The sequence below is a fragment of the Bidens hawaiensis genome, unplaced genomic scaffold (genome assembly GCF_021521415.1).
Source record: "Bidens hawaiensis isolate Kalapana, Puna unplaced genomic scaffold, B.hawaiensis_p1.1 tig00005080_1, whole genome shotgun sequence".
NCBI lineage: Eukaryota > Viridiplantae > Streptophyta > Magnoliopsida > Asterales > Asteraceae > Bidens > Bidens hawaiensis.
Genome location: NW_027491324.1, coordinates 1,081,150 through 1,100,130, shown reverse-complemented (window position 1 = coordinate 1,100,130; position 18,981 = coordinate 1,081,150). Strand labels below are relative to the sequence as shown.

General features: G+C 44.0%; 1 pseudogene; it reads right to left on the bottom strand.

Annotated features, from left to right (window-relative positions):
* Nucleotides 1–1,533: 1,533 nt before the first annotated feature.
* Nucleotides 1,534–2,181, bottom strand: LOC143628889 (uncharacterized; annotated as a pseudogene).
* Nucleotides 2,182–18,981: the final 16,800 nt, after the last annotated feature.

The window sequence follows — 18,981 nt, the reverse complement described above, 5'->3', positions numbered from 1 at the left end:
AAATACTTTATTACTCCATTTATTTTATTAACACTTTATTACTCCTTACAATCATTCACCCAAGTAAAAAAAAAAAAACATTCAAAAAATTCACCCAAGTCGACATCCGTTTTGTCGTCAAGCATTTACACACCCAATTCAATTCCGGGGAAAGTGAATGCGGTGCTGTCACACACCTAAGCTTACACGAAAAATCTCTTAAAACTATGTCGTTTTGATTAAAAACCTTTAAGTTAACCCCCAAAATACTTTATTACTCTATTTATTTTATTCACACTTTATTACTCCTTATTTACAATCATTCACCCAAGTAAAAAAAAAACACCATTCAAAAAATTCACCCAAGTCAACATCCGTTTTGTCGTCAAGCATTTACACACCCAATTCAATTCCAATCATAATTTAATTTTCAGTATATTTGGGTAATTGTAATTTAATATTGTTTCCAGATTCATGAATAATATGTTTTTTTTTCAATTTTCAATATTTTTGGGTATTGCTAAGTGCTCATACAATGATGGCTTGCAAAATTTTGAAATATTTGTTTTCTTTTCTCTCAAATTTTGCGTTTCACTAATCATTTCGTTTGATTCACCTCACAGCTAAAATCTAAGAAGGATTGAAAAAAAAAATATAAAAACAATTTGATTCATTAACACAAAAGCGTTAAATAATTTAAGATGAATGAATATGATGAAACTTTTGAATATGAAGACAAACATGTGAAATGTGTCTAATTCGATTGAGTGTAAAAATAATGTGTTTTAGTTTTAGTTTTAATTTTAAATGTTTTTAATCAAAATAATGTAGTTTTGAGGTGTTTTGCGTGTAAGCTTAGGTGTGTGACAGCACCGTATTTACTTTCCCCAGTTAGGAAAATTCGTACTTTTTTTTTTATGTAAACCAAGTTGTTTCTTTTCTAAATAAAAATGGAAGTAAATTCAGTACATAATAAAAATAAAAGAAAACAAATGTGAGCGAAAAATAAGAAAAATCAAATCAAATAAAGGTGACTCGTGATAACAGAAATATAAAGAATTTTAAAAAATTAAAAAAGTTGATTAAATCCTTATATAAATTAAAATGTATAATGCTAATTTTGTCGGACCCAAAAAACTTTTACACACAATAACCTTTTATAAAAGTTATAGAAAATTACTGTTTGCGTTCCTATGGTTTTAAGATGGAGGTACAATGAGTCCTTGAAAATTTTTTTGAATTGGTTGAGTCCCCGTGGTTTCAGAAACGAACTATTTGAGTTCCTGTCGTTACTTAATTTTCAGGGTAAACCTTCATTTAACTGAAACCACCGGGACTCAAATTGTTCGTTTCTAAAACCACAAGGACTCAAATTGCTCTTTTCTGAAATCACGGTGACTCAACTAGTTAAAAATTTTTTTCAGAGACTCATTGTGTCTCCCTCCTAAAACCATACTGACGCAAACAATAATTTTCAACAATAATTTTCTCAATTTAAAAAGTTACACTAACCAATTAACTTACAATAACAAGATTAGAAAAGGTAACTAATCATCAATCCGAAGCTGAAAACATAGCTCCCAAAATCTGAGTAAAAACCTCAAAGATCACTTTATGGTGTTCATCTGAATTCAACGAAATAAAAAACTCAAACAAATCCACAAGCTCCTCTGCCCCAAATATCTGCTTCTCCACAATCATTTCCACCATCGAAACCCTGAAATCTTCACGCTGGTTGCTTGATTTCTTCGCCACCGCGAAACTATCTTTTACGAACTTCCCATCACCCGAATCCTTCGGGCATTGCCTTGTTTTCTTTAATTTTTTTGGATATGCTCTGCTTTTGTGAGATGATTACGAGGGGAACGATCGGGTGGAAAGTAGAGTGGTTTTATAATTATCGTCTTCATCGTCACTGCTACGCCAATCGTAGTAATAATTATGCGTTGTTGATGAGATGCATTCTGTCTTTCTGGGTTTCCGGTGCTTCTTTTTGGTGGTTTTGTGGGATATTTTCGGTTTGTGGTTGATTTGGGGATTCGTTTTGGGTTTGGAGAGTGAATGAGGGTCTGAGGAAAAAAGGGCAATGAGTTGCGGGTGATGGCGGTTTTCGGGGAAGAAAAAGGGGTCGCCGGAGACATCGGAGATGTTTTTCGACCGGCATGAGTGGAAGAGCTTGTGGATTTTTAGTTTCAAATCCATGAAAGAAAGAAAGAAAGAGAGGGAGAGAAGAGGTGGATTGGAAATATTTATGAAGTGGTTTAAAAAGCACACATGAATATGTAGATTATGTAACGGATATTTCAAAATCTATTAAACTGGGTTAAAAAGAAGTTTGTTTGATAAGTTTAAAAAGGAAAGTAACACATGCTGATGATGTCTTAAATTTGAAGTTTTAAACCAATAGTGTCATAGAATTCTAGGTTTGGTGTTAGACTTAGACCACAAGAAGGGGCTCATTTAGGACTCCGCAACAAGCCCAAAACAAGTCACACCGTCTTGGCTCCTCATTTTTGTCCTCGTTTTTGAAGGGTTTGTTTTATTTACAACATTCTTTTTGCGCAGGGGTGGAGCCGGGCACTCGCTTTGTCGTGTTTTCTCCCACCACTACGTATGGTCTTATATTAAGGTTTTTAGTTGGCTCACTCGACTTGTTTAATATTTTATTAAACCTGTCAATATGAAAACATTTAATAAATGGGCTAACTTAAAGCAACTTATTTATTAAATGGATGAGCCTATCAACTCATTGAAGGGTTGTAAGAAAGTTTATAGAGTAAACTATTATCTTCGTTTTTATAGTTTGACAAATAATGTCAATTTAGTCCAAAAAGTTTATTTTTTGTATATGGACCATCCACGTTTTTCAATTCTTGTCAATTACATCTAAATCACTAACCCCGTTAAATTTAATAGTTAAGTCAAGGGTAGACATGTTTTTTCACTCTTTCCTTATTATATGAGGAAAGTGTCAAAATCGTCCCTGAAGTTCGGTCATATTTGCAAATTTCGTCCAAATATATTTTTTTTTCACAATTGACCCTCAATTTTTTCCAACCGTTGCCAATTTCTTCAAAATTGCTATATCGGTCTAAATTCAACGCTAACTCAGAGGTGTTACTTTTCTTTTACATGCTTGTTTACATTATTATTATTATTATTATTATCATTTTGTGTTTGTTCGATGACATATATGACATCTCACGATTCCTATGTTTGAATCCAATATAGTATACGTTTGTTTATTCTTCTTTATTTTAATCTGTAAAGGGTTTAGTTCAGTGTAATAATACTAATAATAATAATAATAATGTTACCAAACATGTAAAAGGACAGTAGCATCCCTGAGTTAACGTTGAATATAGACCGAGTTAACAATTTGGACGAAATTAGCAATGGTTGGGAAACATCGAGGGTCTAATTACGAAAAAAACTATTTTTTGACAAAATTCACAAATGTGACCAAACTTCAGGAACAATTTTGGCACTGTACTCATATAATAAAGAAATAGTGAAAAGACATGTATACCCCTAACTTAACCATTCAGTGTAACGGGGTTAGTGATTTTAATGTAAGTGGCAAGAATTGGGACACGTGGATGGTCCATATATAAAAATTAAACTTTTTGGACTAAATTTGTATTATTTACCAAACCACAAGGACAAAATGACACTTTACTCAAGTTTATACTTAGATTTTCGTGATACAAAATGTTATATTCAAAGTTAATTGTTTTGATTTTTATTTTTTAATGTTAACTTCTAAAAGTGAATTTAATTTTTCCTTCTAAAACTAACCATCAACTCTTCATTTTCTAACATATTTATTTTATAAGTGTCAGTTCTTTTGTTATTTGCATTCACTTTTTCAAACATCGAGCTAAATATATATACCCAAGTTTATAACTAGAAATGAGAGATGAATATTATGTAGGACATGAGTCACAATATTATTTAAAAATAATAAAGATAAAATAAGTATAACGATACTCTCGTTATACAAGAGAAATACCGTAGTACAATACCGTGTACACAACCAAAAAGAAAATAAAATAAAATACAATTTATATTAATATAAAGATTTACGTCGATGTCTTCGATGGGAACTTCAATAGAAACTTCTTGACTCGAGTCTTTCACTCGTTGAGTATCTTCACATTTGAAGAGGTATGTACCCGCCTTAACATCGAGCGGGGCGGGTCAACCCACAAGATATAGACAAGAGGCTTGAAATCAAGATATCATGAAGGCACAAAGCCAAAACCTATGCGCACGGCGCATATCACATATGCTCACGCATCACATATGCTCACGCATATCATATATGCTCACGCATCACATATGCTCACGCGTATCACATGCTCGCGCACCATATATGCTCACACATATCACATCTGCGCGTGGCGCATCTGCGTGGCGCATATCGCATGCTCACACATCATATATGCTCACGCATATCACATCTGCGCGTGGCGCATATTACATATGCTTGCGCATATCACATCTGCGCATGAAACATCTGCGCGTGAGAATAAAGAGAAGACTTCGCGCATCCTCAGGATAGGCGCGTATCACACGTGCACATAATCAACCTCGTCCTTATCCAAATCAGGATAAGGACAACCTTGATTGTGCTCGTCAGACAACCTTCCAGAAGGTATCCTTTAAGGAATAAGAATATGCTGATGTTGACAGCTGCCAATGAAAGGTGGACAACTCAGCAAAACCCATGTGCTACCACGTGATTGCACATGGGTCAGGTAAAATGCCTGGGTCAGAGAATAATCAATGAAAAAGCACCAGGTGTCCTAAGGACACGTGGCGCAAAGCAATAGGAGGAGGCCAAAAAGGCCCTAATGGGATCTGAGCCCAATCATTGGAAACCCTAACACTATAAATACCACACCACCTCCACAAGGGGAGGTAAGCAAAAAAATACATTCCAATTCCTTACTCACTCTCATATTATTATTATCTCCTCCTACAATCTCTTATTCTCACACCGGAGGGTTACCCCAAAGAGGACCCCTCTGTCCCTTTCTGAGGGGTAAGTTCACGGTGCTGCTCGTTTTGTAGGTGGAAGAACTCATACTCCGGAGAACCATCGGTGAAATAGCATACTCATACTCGAGGAAAGTTGATCGTCTACTAGTGAGCCGATCCACGTTTCTTCATTGGCGCCATCACCTGTTACAACGACAACAAAATCTCATCAGTTCTCTCTGAAAAACTTCACCATGGTTTCTGGTGTTCGAAACAGCGATCAAGTTCTGGAGGATATTGAGCGTGAGGATGTTAATGAGGGACAGCAGTTTCTGAGGGTGCCGCGTGATTCTGCGCGCACCACCAGTAACCATCCCTTCATCACAACTCCTCATAGCCAGACTGAAACTCCTCTAGACGATCTCACGTTCCAAAATTTGACCGGCGCGAAACAAAAAGGACCAATGGGTCCAGAAGATGAAACAAATGACCCTAAAGAATGGCTCATAAACGAACAATGACGTTTAATGGACAAATACAATGAGCTGGTCAAACACAAAAAGTTAGCCGACCTAACACAAAGGCTCGCGTTTGATAAGCAAACCATTCAAGGAACAACAAAAAGGGCGCGCGCGCCGGAAGATGGTCACTCTGTTCACACTGAACACGCTGATTTTAGTGATGAAGAAGTGCACAGCATGAGGAAGACGCGAGATACTCATGCAGGAGGCTCACAGCTCCGCGCGCACATGAACATGGCGCCTGGAGCCAAAGCCGATCTGGATCTGTACACACCGTACAGCCCACCAGCGAGAGGGCAAGTGGACGTAACCACACCGTACAGGCCAGCCATCTTGGTGAAGCATTCAAAATTCACTGAGCGCATCGCGAAGGCTCCCATTCAACACAAAACCAAGATGCCAAGTGGGTTGGGCAAGTACGATGGCACAACAGATCCAGACGATTTCTTACAAGGTTTTTATAACACTGGAAACCTAGAAAGCTGGACGATGCCAACATGGTGTCACATGTTTGCTCGCTGCCTCACGGGCGCGGCGCGTGTCTGGTTCGAAAGCTTGCCGACTGGGCAAATCGATGGGTTCGAAGAGCTATTGGAGAAGTTCCAAGCTCACTTCGTACAGCAGCGCAGACACACGCGCGACCCTGATGACATCATGCACTGCGTGCGCAGGAATGATGAAACGATTGAAGACTACATAACTCGTTTCAATCAGGAATCTCTTGCAATTGGAGGTATCACTGAGCAACTCTTGCGCGTGGCCTTTATACAAGGTGCGCGCAGTGATCAACTCCGCAGAGCTCTCGTGAGCAGAGATGGCATGCCAACCACTTGGGCCAAGCTAATGGAAGCATCGCGAGTCTTCGCGCGAAATGAAAAACAAATTGCCCAAGATAGAGCAAGATAGAGAGGGCACCAAGCAGAAGCACCGCGCAACAACGAAAGGAGGGGCAAACAAAACTCTGTATGGTCCAGGTTGCAACAAACCAGTTTTTCTCCCGCAGAAAAGCAGGCGCAACCAAGCTCACCCCAGCCCCAAAAAGACAGTCGTAATCGCGGAGAGGGTGACAAGAGGGAGGGGGCAGAGAGCCTAACAGACCTCTACCAAGAATATGGACTCCCCTCACTAAAACGCCTTCACAAGTGTTAAGCACAGAGAATGTCCAGTTTAAAAGCCTCAAGCCACTACACTATAAGGGACCACCAAACAGTGGCAAGTATTGTGAGTTTCACAAGTCCACAGGGCACAACACCGATGCATGCCACCATTTGAAGGATGCGATTAAAAGAGATGTGAAATCAGGCAAGTTGGCTCACCTGGTGAAAAACCCAAGACCAGAGAATGAACAACCAGATGGAGTCTCAGCCAGCAAAAAGTTCAAAAGAATCTGTGTAGCCGAGGGAGGAAGGCAAGGGCAAAGATCGAGAAAGAGAAGCGCGCAAGTCCAAGGAGATTGGCGTGAGCAACAAGTAATCTTCCCAAGAATCAGGGGAGGCCCTTCTATCAGCAGTCCTCTAGTCATCACTACACACATTGCTCATTATGAAGTGTCAAAAGTCCTGGTGGACACTGGCAGTGAATCAGACATCATGTATGAGCAATGTTTCAGGAAGTTGGATCCAGCAGACCAAGAAGGCTCGAAATTGTGAATGCACCAATCTCGGGTGTTTCAAATGAAATCATTCACCCCTTAGGTCAGATACAATTTGAACTAACTATGGGGGATGAGAAACACAAGCGAGCTGAAATTGTCAACTTCTTGGTCTTGCCCACCACTTCATGCCACAATATGATCTTGGGTAGAGGAACGATTGCCCAATTCAACGCCATACCGTCGCCAGCGCACGACGCGTTGGGGTTCCCAACACCAACAGGTGTAACATTTGTATACCGAGATCATTTGTGCGCAGTGACAAGTATTCCGCGGGAAGGGAGAATGAAACTTCCAATGGCAAACAACGCGCCAGAGGAATGGATTCTCAACCCAAAATTCCCAGAGCAAACAATCACAATTGGAGCTACGATATCAGACGACACAAGGTTGAGAATGAAAAGATTGCTCACAACGTATAAGTCGGTCTTCGCGTGGCAACATTTCGATATGACTGGGGTTCCGCGAGACCTGGCGCAACATTCTCTCAACACGTTCAAGTCCGTAGAGCAATTGCTCAAAAGAAGAGAATCATGGGGGATGAGAAGGCAAAGGCCATGAATGAGCAAGTAGAGGATCTACTGCGCGCAAACATCATCCGCCCAATACGATACCAGACATGGGTAGCCAATCCTGTGATGGTAAAGAAGAGCAACGGGTCATGGAGGATGTGCATTGACTTCAAGGACCTCAACAAAGCATGTCCAAAAGATTGTTACCCCCTCCCAAACATTGACGCGAAGGTGGACTCTGTGGCGCCATTTAAGCTCAAATGTTTTCTGGATGCCTATAAGGGCTATCACCAAATTCAAATGGCACCACAAGACGAGGACAAGACTGCCTTCAGAACCGACAAGGGTGTTTTTTGTTACACAAAAATGCCCTTTGGTTTGAAGAATGCGGGAGCCACCTACCAAAGACTCATGGACGCGGTTTTCAACGAGCAAATTGGAAGAAACCTAGAAGTCTACATGGATGATTTGGTGATCAAAAGCAGGGAGGAAAAACAAATGCTCAAAGACATCGAAGAAACCCTTTGGCGCCTAAAGGAAGTAAACATGAAGCTCAACCCGAGCAAATGCACATTTGGCGTAGAAGAAGGGAAATTTCTCGGTGTAATGGTCACCAAGGATGGTTTCAAGGTGAACCCAGAGAAGGTGGAGGCTATCCTTGACATGCCCTCACCATCCACCATAAAAGAAGTTCAAAAGTTGAATGGTAGATTGGTATCAATCAACAGGTTCCTAGCGAACCATGCAAGCAAATCTACCCCATTCGTTAACACATTGAGAAATTGCCTAAAGAAAAGCCAATTCAAGTGGACGCCTGAGGCCGAGCAAGCTTTCAGTGAGATAAAAGAATGTCTGATAAATCTGCCTGCGCTCACAGCTCCACTTCCTGGCGAAACTTTAACATTGTACCTGTCAGCAGGAGAGCGCGCCATCGGCGCAGTGTTGTTGGTGGATCGCAAGGGAATCCAAACACCAATCTATTATGTGAGTCGGGTGCTGACAGATCCTGAGACGCGCTACTCCATTATGGAAAAGTTAGTTTTGTCACTAACACACGCGTCGCGCAAGCTTCATAGATATTTCAATGGTCATCCTATTGAAGTTCTGACTAGTTACAACATCCAGCAAGTCTTGCGGCGTCCCGCGCTCTCAGGAAGGCTGACAAAATGGGCGCTGGAATTAGGAGAGCACACGATCGCCTATAAGCCCCGTCCAGCAATAAAGGGACAAGTCTTAGCTGATTTCATTGCAGAAATCCCTGAAGGAAAAATTGAAGAGGCTCAGCGCGAGGTAGACCCTCCGCGAGCCAATAATGAAGAAAATGTTTGGAGATTATTCACTGATGGAGCTTCAAACAATGAAGGGTCCGGCGCAGGCCTCAAGCTGGTGGATCCAGAAAGTCATGAGTATACTTACGCAATCAGATTGGATTTCAAGAGCACCAACAATGAAGCTGAGTATGAAGCCCTGCTGGCTGGTCTGCGCATCGCGCACAAGTTCGGAGTTAAAAAGCTAGAGGCCCATGTTGATTCATACTTGGTAGCAGCACAGGTCAATGGCCTTTATGATGCCAAGGAGAACACCATGCCTCTGTATCTAGAGCAGGCGAAAAAGCTCATCGAGCAATTTGACTTCTTCAGAATCGTACATATTCCGCGCAGTGAAAACAAGTCTGCTGACGCGCTGAGTAAGATGGCATCAACCAGCTTCGATCACTTTGGCAAAGATGTCAGGGTAGAAGTAATGAGCAACCCGTCGGTGGGAGCGAAGTCTGTCCTTGTAATTCATACAACCCCCTCATCATGGATAACTCCAATAATGGAATTCTTGAAGGAGAGAAAGGTACCGGACAATCGCGCACAGGCGAGGAAGATAAGACACAAGTCGCAGAACTATGAACTGCTTGATGGTACATTATATCGACGCTCTTATCTTGGACCGCTCATGAAATGCCTAGATGCTGAGGAAGCAAGCTATGTGATCAGAGAGATACACGAAGGAATCTGTGGAATACATGCTGGCCCGCGCATGGTGGTTGCCAAGGCAATGAGCGCAGGTTACTATTGGCCAGGCATGTACTTGGATGCGTTAAAAGAGATCCAAAAATGCAAAGCGTGTCAGAGCTATGCGCCAAACACCATGCGGCCAAAGAACAACTTGATTCCGGTGACCTCCGCATGGCCTTTCCACAAATGGGCAATCGATATTGTGGGTCCCCTACCGCAAGCGCAAGGGCGAGTAAAATTTTTGGTAGTGGCAGTAGACTATTTCACAAAATGGGTTGAAGCCAAGCCACTAGCAAAAATCACAGCCGAGGCGATGAAGCAATTTATTTGGAGCCACATCATATGCCGTTTTGGCCTGCCCATGGAAATTGTGAGTGACAATGGCAAACAATTCACCGACAGGAAGATATCCAGCTGGCTCAAGGAATTGCGCATCAACCAAATCTTCACTTTAGTATACCACCCTCAGGGGAATGGCCAAGTGGAGCGCGCGAACCAAAGCTTGCTAAATGGGCTGAAGAAAAGGTTGGAGGGAGAATCCCATTCATGGGTCGAGGAGCTACCTAATGTCCTGTGGGCGCACAGGACATTAAGCAAAACCAGCAATGGCGAATCCCCGTTCAGCCTAACCTATGGAACGGAGGCTATGATTCCAGCAGAAATTGGATGCCCATCCCATAGAGTGCTCATGATGAGTAAGATTGATAACGAGCGCGAAAGAAGGTTGGATCTCAACTTACTTGAAGGGCGCAGAGAAGCGGCTATCATCAGTGAAGCCAAATACAAGAAAAAACTAGAAAAGTATTACAATCAGCGCGTGAAAGAATGCGACTTCAAGAAGAATGATTTTGTCCTTCGAAACAATGAAGCTAGTCGCGCGATACCCCCGGGAAAGATGTCCCCCAATTGGGAGGGACCTTATCAAGTCTCGGAAGAATTGGGAAAATGTGCATACGCTTTAAAAGATTTGAATGGAAAGAAGATCCCGCGCGCATGGAACGCAGCACAGCTTAGAAAATGTTTCATGTAAAAATTGTCAAGTTTGTAATCAAGGCTTTTTAAGCCATTATGAATAATGATACGCGCTATCTTCTCTTAATGTGTGTTCTATTACCTTTTGCATACATGTTTCACACTTCCCTTTATTAATTTTGAGCAATATGACAACATTGTATTGACATTAAAACAAAAACAAAACGAAGTAAAACATACATGCGCGAGCTTCAAGCTCAAACGCGTTAACGAGTTTTAACTCTAAAACGTCAGGGCCTTAGCCCAATAATATGAGCCTTATCTCAGGGCCTTAGCCCAATAATACGAGCCTTAGCTCAAATCACTCACAAGATCCATCCTACATGCTGCGCAGCTAGACCATAAAAATATCTAAGCACAACTAAGGCAAAGCACATGCCAAAACATAGTTGTTAAGGTCTTAGGTCGAAGTCGCGCATGGAATTGTAATGGATATCAGAGTAACACATACTGACACGTAAAGGCTAAAAAACTCATAATTCCCTATAATAAATGCGCGATAACGTCGCGCAAAAGAGGAATAATGAAACGCCAAGGCACGTGTCAACATAGTCAGGATATTGCAAAATCACTTAAAATATGACAAGGATTAAGTAAAATAATTTCCTTACAACCTTGTTCTTATTTCAACATGCAAGCATATCTTATATTCAACAAGCAAACATGCAATATAAAGAGATGAATGGGGAATGCGCAAGATGCGAATAAGGGAAAAACAAAATTTCATTCCAAAACATAGAAGGTTACAAATTTACAAAATGATGAGATACAAACTGCAAATAAAAAAAAAAAACACGAAGGGCTTCTCAAGTCTCTATGTCGACGTCAGCCTCTTCATCGCCCTCATCATTACCTCCCTCAGCATCTGGCGCAGCCCGCTCCTCGTCATCTCCAAACTTGCCATAGTCAAGCTGTTCATCTTGAATGGAGTCGTCTTCTATCAGAATAGTGTCAGGAGCGGGTCCTTTGGCCACGCCAGAGCCGCTAGCAGAGGCAACATTGCCCGCGCCATCATCGCCGCCACCAGCCCCTTCACACTCGTCAAGTAATTTCTTTAGAGCGCCGAGATCGGGCTGATCAGCAAGCAAGGCTATCTGCAAAGCATAAGGAAAAGTGTGAGTACAAAAAGACTAAGAAAATAAGTCAAGGTAGACTCATTAAGGTTAAAATACCTGCTCAAGGATGGGAATGGGAGTATTCAAATACTTCTCCCCCACCTCGGCCATGTCCGCGAAGACAACGTCGAGCTGATAAGGGTAGTCGGATGGGTTCTTCTTCAGCATGCTATATTCACAGCCATCCTTAAACCCTTCAGCTCGACCCACCAAGCGCGAGGCAGCGTTGCAATCCATCACAAGGGTCTGAAACTCGTATGAGTATTTCATCGCATAAGCGCAACGAGTCATACCCTGTGAGACTAGCCATTGGCGATCCTGCGCGAGGGAAGAAACAGACGTCTCAAGAGCAGGAATCTGAGAGTTTAACAACTCAACAGTTTCCTTGGTCTGTTTCAGCTCCTCTCTGTCGGACGTTGCTGCCGCCAAGGCCTCTTTCCTTTCCGCTCGCGCAGCATCGAGCGCTTCTTGGCTAGACGCTGCCGTTGCCAGGGCTTCATCCTTCTCTGCCCGCGCGGCCTCAAGCTCCTTCTTCAGGCGCGCAACCTCACTCTCTAATGAAGATTTGTCAGTGATAGACTGCACAAGTGCTTGGTCACGCGCCTCTGCATCCAGCTCCAAGTCGCGCACTCGCTGCGCATACTTGGCCGCGTCCGCCTCTGCTGCCTGCAGCTTCTCCCGCGCAGCCTGCAGCTCATGCCTGCGCTTCACGAAGGCAGCGTTGGCACTTGCTCGATTCTCGCTAGTTCTGCTTGGAGTTTCTCAGCTCTCTCTCGAGCGTCAGAAAGATTCCAAGCAGATATCTTAGCCTCTTGCTTGGCCTCCGCAAGAGCATCACGCACCTTTACATAATCATAGCGAAGCTCTTGGGAGGCAGCAAAGAACGCTGACCCAGCGAAAAGATGGTCGTTGAGCAAGTCCACGCGGGCGCGCTCCTCCTGAAACCTCCTTTCAGCTGGAGGCACGGAGTGAGCCCAGAAGTCTTCACACACCCCCATGGACTGAAATGAGCTATCCTCAGTAATATTCCATCTCGGGCGGTATATGTGATCGGCTTCCTGCAAACACAAAGCAAAGTTCTAGTCATCTAAACACTAATATGGAAGTCCGCGCAGCGGAGCAAAACGAACTTATACCTGCGGGGAGCAAGCAGAAAAGTCAGCGCCAGCCCCATGAGAAGACTGCGCCACGAAATCTCGTGGCGCTATAGGGCTTGCGCGCCCGCCATCGGAGTCTTCAAAATGGACCTCTTCATCTTCCTCTGTAACAGGCCTTTTCTCATGCGACCTGGAAAAATCAAAACCAGTCTCGCGAGGAGGGCTGCGCGCAGGAGGAGGTGTGGGAGGTCTCGACGCCGCGAGATCAGCGCGTAAAACAGCCTCCTGCTCCTTAGTAATCCCAATGAGGGGAGATTCAGTGCTTGCAGGAGCAGGAGCAGAACCAACGGCACTGGCGCCGGCGCCAGCAGTGCCGCCAGCAGCTTGTGTGCCAGCTATAATACCTATGAAAAAACCAACAAAGAGAAATGATTCAAGACTTGATCTAAAAAGAAAAAAGCGCAATATATACCTTAGCGCACCGCCGTCCGCGAGTTAAACATCGCCATGAAGTCCATTTCCCCCCTTTTTGAGGGCAAAACAGGGGACTTCAAAGCAACCTTCGGCGCAGCCTCGGTACCTTGTTGCGCCTGAGGTTGATCCACCAAGGTCGCCGGCTCTACAAACATTTTAGTGAGCAAAGATTCATTAATAACTCTATCGGAATCACGCTCATAAAACCATAAAGTATAAACAAAGTATACCTGTTGAAGAGGAAACCGCAGGAGCAGCGACGCTTCCCTCTTCCGCCGCGCGAAGAGAGGAGGTGGCGGCACCATACCTCGTGTGGACAGGAGGACTGCCCACACCTTGAGGCAAAGAAGACAAGGAAACCTTGGAGGTAAACCCCTTGGTTTTCTTAAGTCCCTTCGCCAGAGTAGGAGTATCCTGAGCAACAGGGGCATCATTTTTCTTCTGTTTTTTACTGGCCCCTGCGCCAGTTTTCCCTTTAGCTTTACGCTTGAGTTGTGGCACCTCAGCTTCCTCCTCCACCTCTTCTTCCGCGAGCTCCAGCTCATAGTTCTCAAGCGCATCTACAATACTTGCAACAGAAATGTTAACCAAATTTGATATTCTAAAGGCATAAGCATAAGTACAAAGGCCTACCAGGCGTATCGCTGTCAAAGCAAAATCCCAAATCAACAGGGATGAACATATCAGCGAAGCGATCGGGGAAGCCAACTTCCCCAGCGCCCAGCGACAGAGCCACCCTCCATATGTTCATCATAGGCGGCGTGGACGTACTCCTTGCTTACTGCATAAAACAAGACAAATGATATAAGCAAAACGAATTATATTCACGCAGAAATAATGCAATGACCTAATAACTCACATAATCCATCAACTTGGATAACAGGCTCAGTCGCGCTGTCGGCCCACCTCCTGCTCATGCCAACCCCCACCAGCGCTTCCTCGCAAATATTCTTGGCGGGGGATGGTTCAGCAGTCAACTTATTAACCCATGCGCCAGTTGGGTTCTCAAAAACATTCACATCCGCGGGCGCAGAAGTGATCGCGCGCATGGTCATGCGGATGGGAATCACACCAGCCTTAATATAGAAAAATTTCTCAGACCAGTCATGAAGGCTCTTGAAGGAAACAGTGCAGCACTTGACCTTCTGACTGCGAGGAACGAATGAGAACCAAGAATCTTGGATTTTTGGCTTATAAAAAAATTGAAAGCGCCGAGGGGTTGGCTCCTCGCGCTGAGCTTTGCACATGAACTCAAAATGAGTCATGCGCACAAGTCCAAAAGGATGGACTTGGGATATGTGAATCCCATAAAATTGAAGCAGCGCACCCATAAACCTTGACATCGGGAGACGAAGGTTGCAGTGAGTGAAAAAATGGCAATATAAGGAGATATAGCCGGTGGGCGGATCTGCTGCCGTTTGCCCGGCCGCTGGAAGCATACAGCCATACTCAGGGAGAAAACCCTGAGAGGCGATGAGACTGTCAAAATCAGACTGTCTCAATTTACAGGGAATCTCATCCCACCTCTTTACTGTCTTGCCCTTCCCTACCTCCTCCGACGAGGCCTCAGCAGCCCATTTTCCCTTGCCGGTCTTCTTCAAAGTGGACATGACTAATGATTTTACACGGCGTTTGCTTGGGGAGATTGTGGTGTCTGGGTTATCAGACATACAACTGTGAAATCAAACAGAGGTTACTTCAAGAACGGAAATCGGAATAAAAATGGAAGGAAAGGAAAGCTCTGAAATAACAATGAAGATGAAGAATAATAACTCAAAAGGCTTGCTTTTATAGGCCCAGGAGAGAGAGAAACAGGTACTGATCAGAGTTCACGCGCCCCCACTCGCAGGTGCAGGCCAACGCGAGCGCGACACGTGTTCCTGACTGTGTGAGGGGACATGAAAGGGAACGAAACAGGTACTGATCAGAGTTCACGCGCCCCCACTCGCAGGTGCAGGCCAACACGAGCGCGACACGTGTTCCTGACACTGTGTGAGGGGACATGAAAGGCAACTGTAGCACCTCGAGCACACGAAAGTCTGACACGTCTCCATCTCTGACGCATGTCAGCACTAACCAACCGCGTACATGGACGATTCATTTCAACCACAAGGATGGAATTTCGCGCAACGATGATAAATAAAAAAGGAAAAGGCAAAACCCTATTAAAAGAGAACTATTAAGTCTAATATCTATCTTACCTCGCTCGCGCGAGACAAGACACACATTAGACTGGGGGGGGGCTTGAAGAGGTATGTACCTGCCTTAACATCGAGCGGGGCGGGTCAACCCACAAGATATAGACAAGAGGCTTGAAATCAAGATATCATGAAGGCACAAAGCCAAAACCTATGCGCACGGCGCATATCACATATTCTCACGCATCACATATGCTCACGCATATCATATATGCTCACGCATCACATATGCTCACGCGTATCACATGCTCGCGCACCATATATGCTCACGCATATCACATCTGCGCGTGGCGCATATCGCATGCTCACACATCATATATGCTCACGCATATCACATCTGCGCGTGGCGCATATTACATATGCTTGCGCATATCACATATGCGCATGAAACATTTGCGCGTGAGAATAAAGAGAAGACTTCGCGCATCCTTAGGATAGGCGCGTATCACACGTGCACATATGTAGGTTCCCTGGACGGATCACACGAGATATCCCGGTCTACTCAGGTGCGGAATCCCTGCGTAGATCGTTACGAGCGTAGAAAGCAAATCAAACAAACACACACGAATAAACCGAAACACGTTATATATTAATAACTGAACTCACGTGATATGAATCACTGATACAGACTCTCGTCCTCTCGTTACAATGAACTCAAACTAGCTTAGATCAACTCGATTCACTACTTCAACACTAAGCCGTAACCTAGTATAAATACACGACAACTTCGCCTGATATGTTCAGGCGAAGTTGTCCATAACTTCGCTTGTTCAACAAGTTCGCCCAGGCGAACTTGTTAACAACTTCGCTTAAACAAAAACATAAATAACATTACAGACTCGATTACAGACACTAGACTATGAACTACTGACATTTATGCACCAACAGACTCCCCCTTGGCAGTAGCTTCATATCTTGATCTTTAAGCACTTGTCTTGTAATCTTCACTCATGCACTCATTCTCTAACACATACCGTGATTACTCGCTGATACTTCCTCGCTTCGTCTTTCCAAGCAGGAATATAGAATATCTTCTTTTCATTCAACACTTGCAGATCAGCTTTCGATAAGTTAACAAGATGCATTGGATCATACACCCTCAGCACTTCTTGTTCGTCTTCGTCTTCCATCATGGTTTCAACAGTCTGGCAATCAACATACCACCATTTAAGATTCTTCAACACATCTTGAGGCATAATCTTCATTGGAACCTCCTTAATGCATCGAATCGGTTTGTACTTCATTACCATCCATGGCTTGCCATCTGCTCTCATTCCCCTTTCTTTATCTTCGACTAGCTTTCCCTTCTGTGGCTTTAATAACTCAAACTTCTTCTCTTTTATGCTTTCTTTCCACACGATCTTCCCAATAACCCTTGCCATGTTGTCGTCGCTTCTATTAATCAGCCCCAATCTAGCCAAATCCTTCACCTCACATTCAGGAAATGTATTGAGAGATCTCAACGTTCTTTTAAAATACTGAATCCCATCAAAACGTTTCACCACAAACAACTTTATCTGTTCATCATATAGCCAACAAATAATTCCTTTCTTCGACTCAGCATAGCCTTTGATATTATAACTCTTCTTGAACATGGTTGGAACAGCAGGCTTCTTAGTTTTAATAAACCAATGAGCACAGCCTTCCTTCCACCTAGGCTGCTCCTCCCACTCAGTCTCATCATTTTCCATCTCAGTACCCATATCGGCTTTCTCAACATCTGGGATCTCGTGTTCAACATTTTCTTCAATTATTTCACCTTCTTCAATCTCATCTTCAATCACAATCTGTGCTCCAATCTTCTCAATCTCCTCAATAGGCAGCACATCATCATCATCCTCTAGCATATCATCATCCAATTCTTTCAACGCATCGATCACATCATCATCATCATCAACCATCACCACCTCATCACCACCAACTGCACCTGCAGACTCCCCCTGAGCTGTGGAAGTCCCAAGAGCTTGAGTAGTTCTTGGCAACTCACCACCTGCATCTTTCGATGCAATGGGATCATCGTCTCTATCATTTCTCTTCTTTGTCCTTAACTCGTCGCCTCTACAGCCTGTCTCCCCCTGAGATGCCAAGAACTCCTTCATAGCATCTATAATTCGCCCATGTTCAACCAGGAGGGACGACTGTAGTTGATTCTCTGCTACAAGGCGCTGAATAGCCTGGGTCTGGATAAAGTTTATCCTCGATTGCTCTGCCACGACCCGTTCAAGTGCAGCTATTCTCTCCGAGCCTGAGAGGGTTGCATCGAAATCAAACCTCATGTTAGATGTGTCTTGAGTATACTCAGCAGGGATCTCGAATGTAACCGGGACATCAGAAGCAGTTGTGGACGTAACCACAGTTGGTATCGTGACCGACAACCCTGCAGTTGCAACGACGGTAGACTCTACAAATTGTGCCACCACCTCTGAAGGAGTAAGCGTTGGTGGTGGTAACGACACAATCTCCGGAGTCGTCGTCTGTAGTGTGATGGATGGGATGCCGACAGCTGATGTAGCCACCACGGGAACATCCGCGGCGCTTGTAACCTGTACAGAAGTAGGAACAATCGACATACCTGACAGTGCTGGCGGAGCAAAACGTACAACTCTTGAAGTCTCTCCAGCTCCCATACCTGCACCTGTCCTTTCACGTCTTGATCGTCTAATCAGCTTGTGAATATCCTCTTCTTCTTCTTCTGACTCATTATCATCAACTGTCCTCTTTCTCTTCCCAATCGTCCTTTCTCGTCTCACCAACATCCTTCTCGCCTCATCCATAACATCATCAAGATCTGAGTCAGCCACCGTCGTAGCTGCTCTAGTAACATGCACTTCCCTAACCTGTGCAGCAGAGACCTGCACCTCTTCTTGTGGATCAAAACGGTCCATGTCGAAGAATCCTTGGCCGCCAAATGCAGCATCAAGGTCTACATCCTCCTCAGCCGACACCACAGGCACAGTAGGTACATCTCGAGTTGCTCCTGCCTGTTGTGGTTGAGGGTCTCTGAACTCATCCCCCCGAGCTGGCACATACCTCGGGTTTATTAAGAACCCAAAGAGTGGAGTATGCCTTGGACGACGTTCAGGCTTGCTCCTCGCACTCGAAGTACGGCATTGAGCAAAGATACGTTTGCTCACACTCTCCACGTATCGTATTGGGCGTCGTTGAGGCAAATTTGGAGCCACATGGTTCAAGATCATCTGGATGAATCTTGGATACATTATGAACCGCTCACGAGCCATCGCCCTCCTCTGTCTGTCGATCTCATAAAAGACCATCTGACTAAAGCTATAACGTTTGTTATAAGTCAGAGCAGTCATTGCTGACTGCATGGTCGCACCCATTCCGTCAGTACCCGCCTTCCTCCCAGACATACACACAATCATGACGTGCATGAGGAAGCGCCACTGATCGAG